Genomic DNA, 10,999 nt, shown 5'->3' with positions numbered 1-10,999 from the left:
TCTGACCATAACAGTGAGTCCCGACGTCTTTAGCTGAGTTACTCTTTGTAGTAGAAAATAAGGGGACCTAAAGTCCTATATTTCCTTGTCCAGGGCTCTAATTACATCATCCTTTCTCTCTGGACAGGCACTGTCTCACAAGAATCTCCCTTGGGGGCCATTGTCAAGCACAGAAAAGAATCCAGGAGTGTTAGGGGAGTTATATTTCCAGCCTTTACTGAGGTGCAGGCAGAAGTGCATGCTATTGGTAAGTTTCAGTGATGGGTTTCCCTTGGGAAATCCTTAGTGACTGAGGGTCAAGCTTTATCATCCCAGGGGCAACTAGCGCCTGGACCCAATGAAGGCAAAAACCATTTCACTTTTTCACCCTAACTGTTCTCCCCTAGGGCAAAATAGAAAGTTAAGTTAAAATACTGGACAATAGTTAGGTTTAAAAGTCCCCAGAAGTGTTTTAACGAAGGGTTTTCTGCATGCTTGTTCAGAAAAACGACATTGCATGAAGAATCTGCATTTTGAATCTGTAAAACCAAAATAAGAGTAACAATGTCTGGATAATAAAGTTGAATGGCAGCATCATACTCACATGCAGTCTATGACATCCGATGCTAATACCAATTGGATGACTCCCTGCTTCAGAACAACTCTGTCACTTTTTGAAACTCAAAGGGACTTTAAATATATTTTACAAATGATAAACCGAGGTTTAGAGAAGTTAAACTACTTTTGTTGTAATCCTTGTGTATCTAGGAACTAAATTGTCTTCCCTTTCTACTTCAAAAATTACTTTTCCAGAAAAACTTGAAAAGAATGAAACATACTTGCTTTTATTGCTGCCCCCTACTAGCAAGTCATTTTTACACTCTGCAAGATTTAGGTTTCACATTACCATTACCAACTGAGAGACGAATATCAAAATCTATACCTGTATATGACATAGTCATATCCAGCCACTATAAAGAGCTCCTGCAAGTTAATATTAAAAAGATAACAATCCCATTAAAAATGGGCAAAAGACTCAAGCAGATATATTATAAAAGGACATATAAGAATGGCCAATAAGCACCTAAAAAAGTGTTTAACAATGTCAATCTTCAGGGAAAATGAAAATTAAAGTCACAAAAAGATACTACTTCATCCCCTCTAGAATGTCCGAAATAAAAAAAGCAGATAAATCAAGTGTTTTGGGAGTATGTGAAGCAACCAAAACTCTCAAACATTGTTGGTGGAACTGCAAATGACTGAACTAAGTTTTCTTTTTTCTTTTTTTTTTTTTTTTTTGTCTAGAAACATATTTTATTTGGGTAACAGGTCCCAAAACAGGTCAGTTAATAAAATAGATTCTAAAGAATATGGCCCTATGCACAGCCCTCCCTCCCCAAAAATAACGCTGGGGGTAGGCATTGCCCTTCCCCCTTGGGCTCCTCGGGTGTATTTAAAAAAATGTTTTGGCAGCTCAGTGTTTATCATCTGGGCATGGGACACCATGTCCATGTCCCCATATTCCTAGGGTACAGTAGCAGTAGGTGGCTGCAGCAACCTTCCTCCTACCCCAGCCCAGAAAATATTTCTGCCCCACCCCAGGATCCAGGACCAAAATAAAGAGCAAGCAGGACCCCTTCACTGAGGTGCTGGGTAGGGCTCAGTGCCACATAACTGTGCTTTGAGAAAGAGGAAGGGGATTTGTTTGGCACTTTAAAAATAGAGGAGTAAGCAGGACTGGAGAGGCCAGAGAAGATACCAAAATTGGCAGGGAGAGACCATTTGGCACTAGTCCCCTGGGAGACGGGAAGAGGGAGATAGATATGAGGGCAGGCGCTAAGAAAAGTAGGAGGGGTCCACTCCAAGTGGCAGGGTGCTGAAATGGGCTAGGACCAACAGGACACTGACTCTAGGTTTATGACCTCTACATAGCTGTCCCACAGCAGCTGGGTGCCCACCTCCAGCCTCCCATGTGAGCCTGTCCTTATGTATAGTGTCCAACTTCTGCTTCTAGCAGTCAAGTGTCTTCCCCAATCCTAATGTCCCCTGATCATGTCTCTAGCAACTTGACCATCTCTTGTTTCTTGGGACTGGGGCCAGCCTCTCGTCTGCCCACTTCCCTCTCATTAGTCAGATAGCCCCAAAGGCTCTATCTTTAGCTCCCAGAGAATTTTTTGGTCCTCAGTACTTCCCTTCCCCATTCCTTCCTATTCCCCACAACTGGGGGAGGGAAGGGAGAACAGGGGCACCTGATCATCAATCTCCCCTGCCCCTCTCTTGAAACACCCTAGATTTGGATGAAGAGCAGGCCAGTGAGTAGGGCAAAGTCTGCTAGGAGCAGGATGACCTTGAGGATCCTTTGTTCAGAACTGGCCAGCTCCTGGGGCAGGATTTCCAGAAAGGTGATATAGAGAAAGGTGCCAGCCGCCATGCCCTCTAGCACAGACTGAGCCAGCTGGTGCAGAGGTCCTGCCGACTCAGCCAGAGCTGCACCCAGCCCGATGCCTAGAGGTGTCATGCATGAGAAGAGGATCCCACAGCCAGCCACCACCTGTGCCCTAAGGTGGCTCTGCAGCAGCCGCAGGGACAGGCTGACAGCCAGGATGCCCTTGTGGAGCAGCAAAGCCAGGCACAGCTCCATCGCCCGAGCCCGGTCTCGCTGTAGCCCCACCGCCAGTCCCTCAAACACAGAGTGGAGGGCCAGGGAGAATACCAGTACACAGGCACGCAAGGCTGAGGGGCTTGCTGGGGTTCCACTCGCCTGTGGAATCCCTGGCCCATTATGCCAATGCTGCGGCCCACCATTCACTGTTCCCAGCAGAGCCCTTGTTTCCTCAAGAGGTGACAGCCCTGACTGCTCCTTGTAAGCCAGTGTGATCTGCTCCATCACCAGGACCAGGAAGAAGCCCATGGCCAGGATGAACTCTTGCAGCGGGAACTGGAGCATCACGTGCAAGGCTGCCAGGGCCTCATCTATGGCAGCCAAGTATTCAGGCAGCAGGTCCAGGAGACAGGTGGCCAAAAAGACGCCCCCCGCAAAACAGCTTACTGGGCTCAGCGCTTTCTGGCGGAAAGCTGAGGCTTCATGGTTAGATCCTGGCTGGCGCAGCACACAGATGGGCACCAGGCTGCAGAGGAGGGTGAGCACCAGCAGCAGCACCAGGGCCCCCAACTTCACCTCCAGCCCCACAGGCACTGGAGGCTCTGAAGCTACTGCCTCTGGGTGCCACACCAGGAGCTCTGGCTCTCCCCAGGGCCCCATGGTGCTGCTGGTAGCTCCAGTGACTCTCAGACCTTGCGAGGGTCTCACTACATGGTCTCCTGAACTAAGTTTTCTAAAGTTCAAGCTATATCTACTATATGACCCAGAAATACTACTCTTAGGTATTTACCCAAAGGAAATTAGCGTGTGTGTGTGTGTGTGTGTGTGTGTGTGTGTATATATATATATACACATACATATACATATACACAAAAAATACATTTATACTTGAATGCTCACCACAAATAGTTAAAGCAATATTGAGAAAAAACAAAAACAAAACAAACATCACACTACCTGACTTCAAAGTATACTGCAAAGCTGTAGTAGTCAAAACAACATGGTACTGGCATAAAAATGGGCACATAAATCCATAGACCAATGGAACAGGATAAAAAGCCCAGAAATAAACTCAGACATTTATGGTCAATTGATTTTTTGACAAAGGTACCAAGAACAAACAACAGGGGAAGACAATCTCTTAAATAAGTGGTTTTTGGAAAACTGAATATTCTCACACAGAAGAATAAACTTAGTCCCTTCTCTCATACCACATACAAAAGTCTAATCAAAATGAATTTAAAACTTAAACATAAGACCTGAAACTACGAAATTAACAAGAAAGAACATAGGGGAAAAGTTACATAGCATTGGACTGGACAATATTTTTTTAATATTGCCCCAAAATAGACAAATGGGATTACATCAAATTAAAAAGCTTCTGCATAGCCAATGAAAAAATCAACAGAGTGAAGAGAACACCCACAGAATGAGGGAAAATATTTACAAATCATACATCTTATTAGAGGTTAGTATCCAAAATACATAATGAATTCAAACAAATCAAATTTCAAAAAAAAAAAAAAAACACACACACACACACACACACAAATAACCAGATTTAAAAATGTACAAAGGACCTGAACAGACATTACTCAAAAGAAGACATACAACTGTCCAACAGTTATATGAAAAAATGCTCAATATCACTAATCATCGGAGAAATGCAAATTAAAACCACAATGAGATATCACCTCACACCTGCTAGAATGGCTATTATCAAAAAGATGAAAAATATATGTTGCCTAGGATGTGGAGTAAAGGGAACTCTTGCACACTGTTGGCGGAAACATAAATTAATACAACTATTATGGAAAACAATATGGAGGTTCTTATCCTAAGAAATTAAAAATAGAACCACTATATGATCCCAAAAATTTCATTTCTGGGTATATATACAAAGAAAATGAAATCAGTATGTCAAAGAGATATATGCATTCCCATTTTTTTCATATAGAATCAACCTAAGTGTCCATCAACAGATGAATGTGTAAAGAAAATGTTATATATATACACACACACAATGCAATATTATTCAGCCTTAAAAATGAGAAAATTGTGTCATTTGTGACAACGTCGATGAACCTGGAAAACATGTTAAGTGAAGTAAGCCAGGCATGGAAAGACAAATACCACATGATCTCACCTGTATGTGGAATCTAAAAAACTTGAAGTCATTGAAGTAGAGAGTAGAAAGATGGTTATCAGGGGCTCTGGGGGAGGAAGGATTGAGGAGACATTGGTCAAAGGATACAAACTTTCATTTTGATAGGAGAAATAACTTCAAGAGATACATTGTACAACATGGTGACTATAGTTAATAACTATGTATTTCTGTATTTCAAAAACAATGTATTTTCAAAAATTGCTAAGAGAGTAGATTTTAAGTGTCCTTACCACAAAAAAATGGTGAGGGTGTGAGGTAATGCAAGTATTATTTAGCTTGATTTAACCATTCCACAAGGTACACATATTTCAAAACATCATGTTGTACATGATAAATATATACAATTTCTATTTGTCAATTAAAAAAATAAATTGAGGAGAGGAAGATGGCAGATAGGAGACAGGGCTAATGTGTAGCTCCCACATGGACAGACAGAACAGTGTGGAGACTCACATCATGGTCTTTTGCACAAAGAACCACTGCAGGAATGTACCAGGAAAACTGAACAAATTCGCAGATCCTTTGAAAGAACCAGAATGCAACTGCAAATTCCTTGAAACAGACAAAAAGCTGAGTTCCCAAAGTGTGAGATGGGGAAAACCTACTGCCAAACACACATCCCTACCAGAGAATCTGAAAATCCGGATCACAGGAAAGATTTACCCTTACCTAGAGAAGAAATGGATTAAGGATTTGTGAGAAATATAACAGTAGAGGTATCAGCAGGAAGTACCTTGAAGGTACTCCCAGTCTTCAGCTCAAGCCCCCCAAAGCCATGCCTGACTATGTCTCACAGTAACCCTTGGGAAAATCAGTCAGTGAAATTCGGAGAGCTAATTCATGGTCGTGGGACAAAGGAAGCTCCCAACTGAAATTGGTAGTGGTTTTGGCTAGGCAAAAATTTTCTTGAGTGAAGTCTGTGGGATGAGCGGGAGCTACTATGGATACAGGTGAGTGAGGGAAGAAGCATAGGAGCTGCAGCCAACAGACTGGGCAGATGGGGAGGGACGAAGTCCAAAAGCCAAGCTTGCTTTTTCAGCAGGGTAGCTCAGGACCTGGAGCAAGGTCTACACAGTGGGGACAAGGGGAGCGAGAGCAGCCTCACCAACTGCATGGCAGTTGGGTGAGGCCTCTCTCTACCAGCTTTCCCCCACTTCTCTGGTGAACTATATGACACAGCAGATGCAGCCAAGATCCCCTCTAGAACATAACCCCATTGGCCTAAGAACCACTCCCCTATCCCCTACAGTGGCCACAGCAAGTACAGCCCAAGGAGAGGGTCTGAGCCCAGACCTGTCTAACCCTGACCACACCTGATGGTATTTCCCTACCCACCCTGGTAGCCAAACACAAAACAAAGAAACTCCTGGGAGCTTTATGGCCCTGCCCATCACCTGAGAAACCAAAATAGTTACCCTGGTCATCTTAGGTCAATCCTAGAGCCTTCTACAACTATCATAGCTGGTGCTCTCCTGAATATTCCATCTTCTGGCTGGAGGCCAACCAACTCAGAACATTATAGCAACTCAAGACAGAACAACCCTGATCCCAGGAAGGAGACGATAACACTTAAATTCCACTGTCTGCAATATCTTGGCTAACCAGAGGTCCTGAATATGTCCACATGACAACTTCACCAGTAGCATAATTAGCATTCAAGAAAGCCAGCACCCTAAACCTATCTACAGCAAAGGACTCTCAGAGTCAACTTCACTTCCCTGTCACCTCTACCAGAGCAGGTGGTGGTATCCATGGCTGGGAGACCTGAAGATGCATCACATCACAGGACTTTTTGCAGACATCCTCCAGCACCAGCCCAAAACCTGGTAGCCCTGATGGGTGGTTAGACCCAGAAGAGCAATAACTATCACTACAGTCTACCTCTCAGGAAGCCCCATCCATAGGCAAAGGCAGAGAGTACCACATCAAGGGATCACCATGTGGGACAAGAGAATCTGAACAACAGACATTGAGTTTCAGAACCCTTCACTGAATTAGTCTACACAAGTGAGAAGGAACCATAAAAGTAATTCTGGTAATATGACAAAACAGATTTCTATAGTACCCCCAAAAGATCACACTAGCTCCCCAAAGCAATGGATCCAAACCAAGAAGAAAGTTCTGAATTGCCAGATAAAGAATTAACAACCCCATCTCTACTAAAAATACAAAAAATTAGCCAGGCATGGTGGCGGGCACCTGTAGTCCCAGCTACTCGGGAGGCTGAGGCAGGAGAATGGCGTGAACCCGGGAGGTGGAGCTTGCAGTGAGCCGAGATCGTGCCACTGCACTCCAGCCTGGGTGACAGAGCGAGACTCTGTCTCAAAAAAAAAAAAAAAAAGAATTAACAAGGTTGATTATCAAGCTACTCAGGAAGATACCAGAGAAAGGTTAAAAAAAAATGCAAAGAAATTGAAAAAACAACAGAGGATATAGATGAAAATTTCTCCAGCGAAATAGATATTATAAAGAAAAAAAATAACCACAACCTCTGAAAATGAAAGACACCCAGAGATATACAAAATGCAGTGGAAAGTTTCAACAATAGACTAGAACAAGTAGAAGAAAGAATTTCAGAGCTCAAAGTTGAGGCTTTCCAATTAACCCAATCAGACAAAGACAAATAAAAAATAATTTCAAAAAATAAACAAAGCCTCCAAGTCGTTTGTGATTATGTTAAACAGCCAAACCTAAGAATAATTGATGTTCCTGAGGAAGAAGAGAAATTTAAAGTTTGGAAAACTTATTTGAAGGAATAATTGAGGAAAACTTCCCTGGCCTTGCTAGAGATCTAGACATCCAAATACAAACTCAAAGAACACCTGGGAAATTAATCACAAAAAGATCATCACCTAGGCACATAGTGATCAGGTTATCTAAAGTCAAGACAAAGGAAAGAATCTCTAGAGCTGTGAGACAAAAGCATCAGATAACCGTTAAAGGAAAACCTATCAGATTAACAGCAGACTTCTCAGCAGAAACCTTACAAGACGGAAGGGATTAGGGTCCCATCTTCAGCCTCCTGGAACAAAATAATTGTCAGCCAAGGATTTTGTATCCAGTAAAACTAAGCTTCATAAATGAAGGAGAGATAAAGTATTTTTTAGACAAATGCTGAGAGAATTCACCACTACTAAGCCAGCACTACAAGAAATGCTAAAAGGAGTTCTAAATCTTGAAACAAAACCTCAAAATCTATCAAAATAGAACATCCTTAAAGCATGAATCTCACAGGGCCTATAAAACAGCACAACAGAAACAAACAAACAAACAAACAATCAAACAAAAAAAACAACGTACTAAGGCAACAACTAACATGATAAAAAGAACAGTACCTCACATCTCAATACGAACATTGAAGCAAATGACCTAAATGGTCCACTTAAAAGATACAGAATGGAATAATGGATAAAAATCCATGAATCAAGTATCTTCTGTCTTCAAGACACTCACCTAACACCTAAGGATTCACATAAACTTAAGGAAATGGGATGGAAAGGACATGCCATGAAATGGCAACCAATAGTGAGCAGCAGTAGCTATTCTTATATCAAGCAAAATAGACTTTAAATAAAAAATGGTTAAAAAAAAGACAAAGAGGGTCATTATATAATGATAAAATGAATGGTCCAACAGTAAAATATCACAGCCCTAAATATATACACACCTAATGCTGGAGCTCCCAAATTTATGAAACAATTGCTGCTAGACCTAAGAAATGAGACAGATGGCAACACAATAATACTTGGGAACTTCAATACTCCACTGACAGCACTAGACAGGTGATCAAGACAGAAAGTCAATAAAGTAAAAATGGGCTTAAACTATACCCTAGAACAAATAGACTTAACAGATATTTACAGAACATTCTACCCAACGACTGCAGAATATACATTCTTTGCATCAACACATGGGACATTCTCCAAGACAGACCATATAATAGGCCACAAAGCAATTCTCAATATATTTAAGAAAACTGGAGTCCTATCTAGTATACCCTCAGATCACAATGGAATAAAACTGGAAATTAAGTCCAAAAGGAACCTTCAAAACTATACAAATACATGGAAATTAAATAATCTGCCTCTAAATGATCTTTGGGTCAACAATGAAATCAAGATGAAAATTAAAAAATTCTTTGAGCTGAACAATAGTAGTGACACAACTTATCAAAACCTATGGGGCACAGCAAAAATGGTGCTAAGAGGAAAGTTCATAGCATTAAATGCGTACATCACAAAGTCTAAAAGAGTGCAAATACACGATCTAATGTCACACCTCAAGGAACCAGAGAAACAAGAACAAACCAAACCCAAACCCAGTAGAAGAAAAGAAATAACCAAAATCAGAGGAAAACCAAATGAAATTGAAACAAGAATATCAATACAAAAGATACATGAAACCAAAAGCTGGTTCTTTGAAAAGATAAATAAAATTGATAGACCACTAGCAAGATTAACAAAGAACAGAGAAGATCCAAATTCGCTCAATTAGAAATGAAATGGGAGATATTGCAATTGATACCACAGCAATACAACAGATTATTCAAGGCTACTATGAACACCTTTATGCTCACAAACTAGAGAATCTGGGAGATGGATAAATTCTTGGAAATATACAATCCTCTCAGATTAAATCAGTAAGAAATAGAAACTCTGAACAGACCAATAACAAGTCACAAGATTGAAGCAGTAATTTAAAAATTGCCAAAAAAAAGTCCAGGACTACATGGATTCACAGCTGAGTTATATCAGACATTCAAAGTAGAATCAGTACCAATCTTACTGAAACTATTCCCAAAGATAAAGAGGGAATCCTCCCTAAATCATTCTATGAAGCCTGTATCACCCTAATTCCAAAACCAGGAAAGGACATAACAAAAAAAATACCAATTTTCCAGATGAACATAGATGCAAAAACCCTCAACAAAATACTAACTAACTGAATCCAATAGCATATCAAAGAGATAATCCACCAAGATCAAGTTGGTTTCATATAAGGGATGCAGAGATGGTTTAATATATGCAAGTCAATGAATGTGATACATCACACAAACAGAATTAAAAACAAAATCATATGATCATCTCAATAGATGCTGAAAAAGCAGTCGACAAAATCCAGCCTCACTTTATGATTAAAGCCCTAAGCAAAATTGGCATAGAAGGGACATACCTCATGGTAATAAAAGTCATCTATGACAAACTCACAGCCAACATTGTATTGAACAGGAAAAGTGGAAAGCATTTCCCCTGAGAACTGGAACAAGATGAGGATGCCCACTTTCACCACTTTTATTCAATATAGTACTGGAAGTCCTCTCCAGGGCTGTCAGACAAGAGAAAGAAATAAAGAGCATCCAAATAAAAAAAGAGGAAGTCAAACTATCATTGTTTGGTGATGATATGATTATATACCTGGAAAACCCTAAAGAATAATCCAAAAAGCTTCTAGATCTGATAAATGAATTCAGTAAAGTTTCAGGGTACAAAATCAATGTACACAAATCAGCAGCACCGCTATACACCAATAGCGACCAAGCTGAGAATCAAATCAAGAATTCAACCCCTTTTACAACAGCTGTAAAAATTAATAAAATACTTAGGAATATACCAAACCAAGGAGGTAGAAGGCCTCTACAAGGAAAACTACAAAACACTGCTGAAATAAATCACAGATGACACACACACACAAACGAAAACACATTCCATGCTCATGGATAGGTAGAATCAATATTGTGAAAATTACCATACTGCCAAAAAGCAATCTACAAATTCAATGCAATTCCCATTAAAATACCACCATCATTCTTCACAGAACTAGAAAAAGCAATCCTAAAATTCACATGGAACAAAAAAAGAGCCTGCATAGCCAAAGCAAGACTAAGCAAAAAGAACAAATCTGGAGGCATCACATTACTCGACTTCAAACTGTACTATAAGGCTATAGTTACCAAAACAGCACGGTACTGGTATAAAAATGGGCACATAGACCAATGGAACAGAATAAAGAACCCAGAAATAAAGCCAAATACTTACAGCTAACCGATCTTTGACAAAGCAAACAAAAACATGAAGTAGGGAAAGGACATCCTATTCAACAAATGGTGCTGGGATAATTGGCAAGCCATATGTAGAAGAAAGAAACTGGATCCTCATCTCTCACCTTATACAAAAAATCAACTCAAAATGAATCAAGTACTTAAATCTGAGGCCTAAAACCCTAAAAAATTCTAGAAGATAACATCAGTATCT

The 10,999-nt window shown here is 40.5% G+C and overlaps 1 pseudogene; it reads right to left on the bottom strand.

Moving 5' to 3' along the window:
* Nucleotides 1–1,248: 1,248 nt before the first annotated feature.
* On the bottom strand, nucleotides 1,249–3,295 carry LOC701494 (solute carrier family 39 (zinc transporter), member 1-like; annotated as a pseudogene).
* Nucleotides 3,296–10,999: the final 7,704 nt, after the last annotated feature.

Source organism: Macaca mulatta, chromosome X (assembly GCF_049350105.2).
Source record: "Macaca mulatta isolate MMU2019108-1 chromosome X, T2T-MMU8v2.0, whole genome shotgun sequence".
NCBI classification, from domain to species: Eukaryota; Metazoa; Chordata; class Mammalia; order Primates; family Cercopithecidae; genus Macaca; species Macaca mulatta.
The sequence above is the reverse complement of the archived record's forward strand: the minus strand, read 5'-3'. Positions and strand labels throughout refer to the sequence as shown.